Source organism: Alosa alosa, chromosome 6 (assembly GCF_017589495.1).
Source record: "Alosa alosa isolate M-15738 ecotype Scorff River chromosome 6, AALO_Geno_1.1, whole genome shotgun sequence".
Classification (NCBI taxonomy): Eukaryota; Metazoa; Chordata; class Actinopteri; order Clupeiformes; family Clupeidae; genus Alosa; species Alosa alosa.
In genome coordinates this window covers 32,237,046-32,243,601 of record NC_063194.1, presented here as the reverse complement: position 1 = coordinate 32,243,601, position 6,556 = coordinate 32,237,046, and the positions used below count along the sequence as shown (strand labels likewise).

General features: G+C 41.0%; 1 protein-coding gene across 1 annotated transcript in view; it reads left to right on the top strand.

The window, feature by feature from the left end:
- The first annotated feature begins 4,131 nt into the window (after positions 1-4,131).
- The window catches only part of slc4a1b (solute carrier family 4 member 1b (Diego blood group)), a 26,455-nt gene continuing 24,030 nt past the window's right edge, over positions 4,132-6,556 (top strand). The window contains 1 exon segment of the mRNA XM_048246872.1: positions 4,132-4,165. The gene's annotated coding sequence lies outside the window, so the exon portion shown is untranslated.

The following is a 6,556-nucleotide window of genomic DNA, read 5'->3' as shown; positions in this document are numbered from 1 at the left end:
CCTAGCTAAAATATTTTATTGCTATTTAGGAGTAGCCTACTCCTAGTGGTAAGATAAAAGGCTTTGTGAATATGGCCCCTGGTGTCTAACCCAATGCATAGCCCATTTACACAAAATAATGGTCGAATATTAGGCTACTGATGATCATTGTTATTTAAGAACATGCAGTGCGCGTAGGGCACCAAAAACATCTTGTTTGTAAAAAATCATCATACTGCACATTGTGGCGGGTCTGTTATTTAACCTACTTACTGTAGGCTGCGCAAACCACAGGCCTTTATTTTGGGCAAGCCTGCATTCGAGGCAGGCCTTCTGTTGAAGAATTTTATATAATTACACATATTGCACACTGCCCTCTCCCCACATACACAGCACACTATCCCATCTCCCTTGTCATCCCCCCAACACACACACCAAGACCACTGGCAGTTGGGTTAGCCCCTTGAGCCGTGGATCTGCCCAAGGTTTCTTCCTTGGTAAGGGAGTTTTTCCTTGCCCCTGTTGCTCTTGGGTGCTCCTTGTTGGTGCCCCCCCCCAATCCCAATCCTCCCCACCTTTTTATGCAGCCCTTGCCACTTAATCTACTAAACCCCTCTTCTACTGCACTTTTTACCCCCCCCCCAATAAAATGTGACAATAAACTTCCTTGTGTCCTTGTATCCTTGGATAAAGCCTGCGCTAACAGTAATCCTCCTGCCCCCGATACCACAGCTGTGGATATTGTGGAATGTTCAAGTAATAACACAATCCAATGTGTGTCTCAATTGTCCCCCGCTGACTACCTCACACATTTCTCTAGATTTTGCAACGACCTTACATGACACAATGCCATAAAATACCAGTTAGGCCTATGTTTAACAGTAACATAAGTGTAATGAGCTATTCATTGTCAAAGGTGCATGGTGAAGTGAAATTCTTACTTTGGAAAACAAACATTTGCCAATATCATTGGATAGGGGATAGGCCTACTTGTTTATTTTTTACGTAGCCTACAATGGCCAGTTCAGACAAAGCCGAAATTACTCATTTTGAAACATTTGTATGGTTATATGGCTTGACTTAAATCCCAGAGAGTAGGCTACCGCACCCCACAGTGATGGACCTAGTCTTACGCGTTCAGTGTGGGGTATAAACAAGCTGAGAATTTAGCGGTGTCACGTCTGCCTGTCACAGACGTGGGGAGCTCTTTGAAGCTTGGGATAATGTGGTACAGTTACTACAGTAACAGTATTTTATTTTACTTCTTATGGATTTTTTTTTTCACTTTTATAAAGGCTTTGTCTGAATGCTGTTGGAACAAATAGTAGTTGATTAAAAAGGCAACTGGTAACGCTTAAGAATAACATGTGCTTATTAGGTATTAACAGTGCATAATAAGCAGTTAACAAGTCATTACTAATAGTTAGTTAACTGTTGTTATCCTTTAATAACATTAACTAACTGTTAACATGCAGCTTGTAAGTGTTAATAAGCAGCCTTTTAAGTTACTTACAAGCATATTTGTTAACAGTTGTAAGTGTTAACAAGCAGCTTGTTAATGCTTGTTAATGGTGTATAAGACAAAGAGGTGGATAACTAATACGCTTATAAGACCTTTCTTACCTACTTGTAGTACATTTTGCAGCCCCCCAATCTAAAGCGAGGACTATGTAGCCTATAGAGAGCCGAATCTAAAGCGAGGACGATGTAGCCTATAGAGAGCCGAATCTAAAGCGAGGACGATGTAGCCTATAGAGAGCCGAAGCCCTTCTACTTCCGGTCCATGTGACCTATCTTTCAAAACAATATGAACGGGAGTTAATGGAGAGATAACAATTATTTTTTGGTCCAGTTTGAATTGTGCCACGAATTTCACATATGATATGTGCAGAGGCGGACAGAGTACACAGCTTCATTACTTGAGTAAAAGTACAGATACCCTTTGCTAAATTTTACTCAAGTACAAGTAAAAGTACAACAGTAAGATGTCTACTTTAAGTAAAAGTACTGAAGTACTTGTTTTTAAAAGTACTTTAGTATCAAGAGTACACGAGTAGCCTACATTTTCTAAATATTGCATTACTACTGCCACAGTGCTTACATTTATGTACAGAAACGTCCTACATGGAGTTATGAAAAATGTTAATGTTAATACCTTGGAGAATGTAAAAGGAATTGAAAGTAAAATCAAGTCATTTTCATCTTTTTACCATGTTGTCAGGGATGGGCAGTATTTATAATACATGTATTTAAAATACGTATATCAAATACAAAATACTATTTTGTAATTGAAACACTTGAAGCGAAAACTATCATTAACTTGTTCAGAAAAACAGAAAACCTGTGGCGAGGTGGGGCCACAGGTTGGCACATTCCCGGGATGGACCTGCTGCGTGTCTTCATCCATTGTTTCGTCCATGGTTTCGTCTCTTATCTAAATCTAACCATGGAGTTGACTTTGGCGGAAAGCTGAAGGTGATTGCTGATAGGCTGTCCCATAGTCTGGCGAGGTGGGGCCACAGGCACATTCCCCGATCGCCTATGGTTTTGTCTCTTATCTAAATCTGACCATGTAGTTAACTTTGGGTCAGTAGCCGCTCTGCACAATCCAATCACGCTTGAGAGGGAAACAAACAAATTGAGGGTTTCGAGATTTTTCTTTTTCCTTTTTAGAAGAAGTAACGGGTACTCACGGTTATGGATAGAAATGTAGTGGAGTAAAGAGTACAATATTTGCCTCTCAAATGTACTTGAGTAAAGTCATGAGTACTCCCCAAAAATGATACTCGAGTAAAGTACAGATCCCTCAAAATTGTACTCAAGTACTGTACTCAAGTAAATGTACTCCGTTACTGTCCGGCTCTGTTGGTTCATATAGACTGACCTTGTAAATTAACCACTGCTTTGAATTAATGTTTAACACGTGTCATTTAAATGTGCTGGTGAAACAGTTGTGTTCTCTATTGTTATTTATCCCCTATTCACCCATCGTCAATTCTGTGGCGCGAGGCGTTAAGGCCGGGTTGATGACAGCCGCCGTTACACAGCAGTTATCAGTCCCCTGTCCAAGAGTTCGAATCTGGGTTAAGCGTAGTTAGCTTTTGGGAAACGCACCCTGATGTCTGATGTGTGATCAGTGGAATATGGGGAGGAAAGTGCCAGTGTTTTTTTTTTTTTCGCGTCTGCAGAAGTCGGCCGAATATGAATGTAATTCTGCGGCATAAAGAAGATGTATTTGTTTATTGTACAGAAAAATAACAATGACATGTCAAGCAGTCATTTGACTACATTGCAGTCAAGAAGTAGGGCAAATTAATTTACGAAACCAAAACGTGGGTCATAGTTGTCTAAGCCTCTATTGCGTAGCCTGTTAAAAACGTTGCCAGATAGTATTAAATCGCCAAAAACATTGCTTTCTGCAGAAGCCTACCCAAGGCTACAGATTAATTCTGAACAGTTATTTCTCTACTAGCTCAATTATCACACAAGACACTGTTTTGATTTGCGTAGTTGCGTTACCCCCAACACTGACAATAATGTAGACAGCAAATTAAGATATTTTTTCGTTTTGTGGAGCGGCACCGGTAGGCTATCAAAAGCAGATTTCGATTTTCGTTACCACCGTGTAGTCAAGCCTTAAGCCATACCCAAGTAGCCTAAATCGAGGTAATGTTTAATTATGCATGATTTATTTTGTTATTATTATCGTAGGCTCGGCAACAATTATGTTTAATGGTAGCCTCCTGCTTTTTCAGAAGGGGCGGCAGGCAGGCTGACAGAGTGATGTACAGTGGCAGAGCGACGCACAGTTGCTGAAAGTGGTACTAAAGCTTCACGCAGCTTCACGCCGCATAATGCGCGACTGAAGTGGCCATTTGAAAGCAACGCCCACTGTATAGAGTTTATATTTGTGGGTGCCCTCATCTATGCATGCGTGTTTGTGTGTGCTGTGGGTATGTGTTTAAGTGTAAGTGTGTGTGTGTGTATGTGTGTGTGTGTGTGTGTGAGAGAGAGAGAGAGAGAGAGAATGAGTGAGTGAGTGTGTGTATGGTGGAGCTTTGCTATGTGGAGGTGTGTCCAAATGTCTGACCGGACCTGGTAGCAGGTTTGTCCTGCGTTCATAAGGGCTCTCTAACCGGTCAGCCTCTCTCTTCCTCACTGCCAAGTTTGCATTGGTCTTCAGCAGGTGAGTACTACCATACCTGTTCTCTCATCAGAAGAGCTTCACTGTCACCTCTCACCTGCTTAGAGCTGTCCCTGGCTCCAGGTCAGGTTGTGCAGAGGACAGATTTAGTGGTAATACCTCAGCTGCGTCTTTGTTTTAGAGAGTGCAAAGTTTACCTGCCATGCACTGCCATACATCTTAGTCAGCATCTTCTATAGGGTTTCCTGTACTTGCTATTGTATCCTTAACATGTTACGCCTGCACACCGTGCCAAGTGATGCTCTGTCAGTTCACTCAGAGCAGAGATTCAGTACAGGTGTCTTTCTCTTATGAACGGAGACATCCTCCATCAGTGTGTGTCTTTAGCTTCTGCAGACTCCGGTTTTTAGAGGTTGCTTTAGCTGTGTGTGTGTGTGTGCGTGTGTGTGTGCGTGCGTGCGTGCGTGTAGTGTGTGTGTGTGTGTGTGTGCGTGTGCGCAGCGCAGTGGCGGCGCGTCGCGGCGCGTAGTGTGTGTGTGTTAGGTCTCTGCAGTGGTGGGGCAGATAGTAAAGAGGGGGTGGGGTGGTTGGGATTAGGAGGTGAGGACCAGTGGAGTTATAGATATTAATGGGCGACACATACCGATATATTACTGACAGGAGATAATGTGTCAAAAGCAGAGAGTTCAATAAGCGATGTGTGGGCTTTGAAGGATATGCAAGGTTGCACTAGCAATTGTACGAGGACTTCATAAATGTTGGTCTTATCTTATCTGATATTGATCACTAGTCTTGGAAATATATAAGGATTATATTATATCTATAACATTGTTATGTAAGGGATAATGTATAGAAATGATACATAAGGGAGAAACAAAACAGCATAGTACTTGGGCACAGGCTATAAGAATTACAGTTCAGTATAAATAAATAAATAAGTTTGGATTATCTCTTCTGGACACTTCACACCTTTAAAATATGAAAGACTACAGACTCAGATCTGACTGATAGTCCATAATTCTCACACGGACTCCAGTTTGTGTGGGAAAGCTAATGGATATCTGACCCATATGCTATCTGTTTATCTTTTCTATGATTCTATTTGAGCTTCATACATCCATACATCATTTATTGCAGAGGATCCACCATCCTCAGCCCAACTCTTGAAAGCGTGTGATTTAGTCGTGCCAATGATGTAGGATACTTCACTGTCTTAACAACCACTGTGAAATGCACTGCATTAGGGGAACACTTGCAGTTTTTCCACAATTGTTAAAACACATTTTTTGAAACCTCCACCCTTTTCTCCATTCTTTACATTCACAGAATGTCCAACAGTTCTTGCAAAATAAAACACTCGCCTCAAAAGTTTTACTTGTGCTCAGAGCCAAACAGTGTCAGAGTACCAATCCAGTGTATGATTGAAGTGTTCCCTTAATTTTTTGAGCAGTATATTTTAGTTAATTGATATGGTTAGTTAGTTTTATTCAGTTGATTAGCTATCCTTATTTAGTTGATATGGCCTTTTACGATTCGCGTTTTGGAACGTAGTTTTTCATGGACAGGCTGTGTGAATGTTTAACTTATAAAAAACAGGCACCCTAAGCTTAGTATGCCACACATTAGAGTTTAACAATCGCATAAAAACTAAATATGATTTGAGTTTTGATAAATAAAATAGAATGCAACTCTGTTTTCCCTCATTGGAGCAGTGGAAGGGTTAACTTGGTGTCTTTGATCTAACCCCCTGACCATTTGTAGCACTCTGGCGGCCAGCGCTGATGTTTTGGAAACAGCTCTGTGTGTTTTAATAGACAACAGCCATATATAAATCATGTATGACAAACAGGCGGTCGGAATAAGTGCTTTGTCAATACTGTCAACACCATCACATTTGGGGTTAAAGCTGCACAACTTTGTGCATCTGATCCACCTCACACAACACACAGTCACATAACACACAGTCACATCACACACAGTCACATCACACACAGTCACATCACACACAGTCACATCAGTCACATCACACACAGTCACATCACACACAGTCACATAACACACAGTCACATCACACACAGTCACATCACACACAGTCACATCACACAAGGGACTACAACATAGACAGTAACTTGTACTGAGTGTTTTTTTTCTGGTGTATTATATATTAGATTATGGTCACATGTCTTGTGATGCCAGATGAAAATGATTGATGTCAAAAACTGGACAACAAACAATTGTACAGGCTCATATGGTAGCCTTCAAGGCATGATTTTACATCCAACTTTTTCCTTTTTTCATGATTCTTGCATTTTTTAAAAACATCTATAAATCCATTATGCTCCCTGACCAACTGACCTCATGACATCAAACCAACTGTGCAACACATAGACTAATGTCCCACACATGCCACAAGGCTTGGATTTCAAAAATACA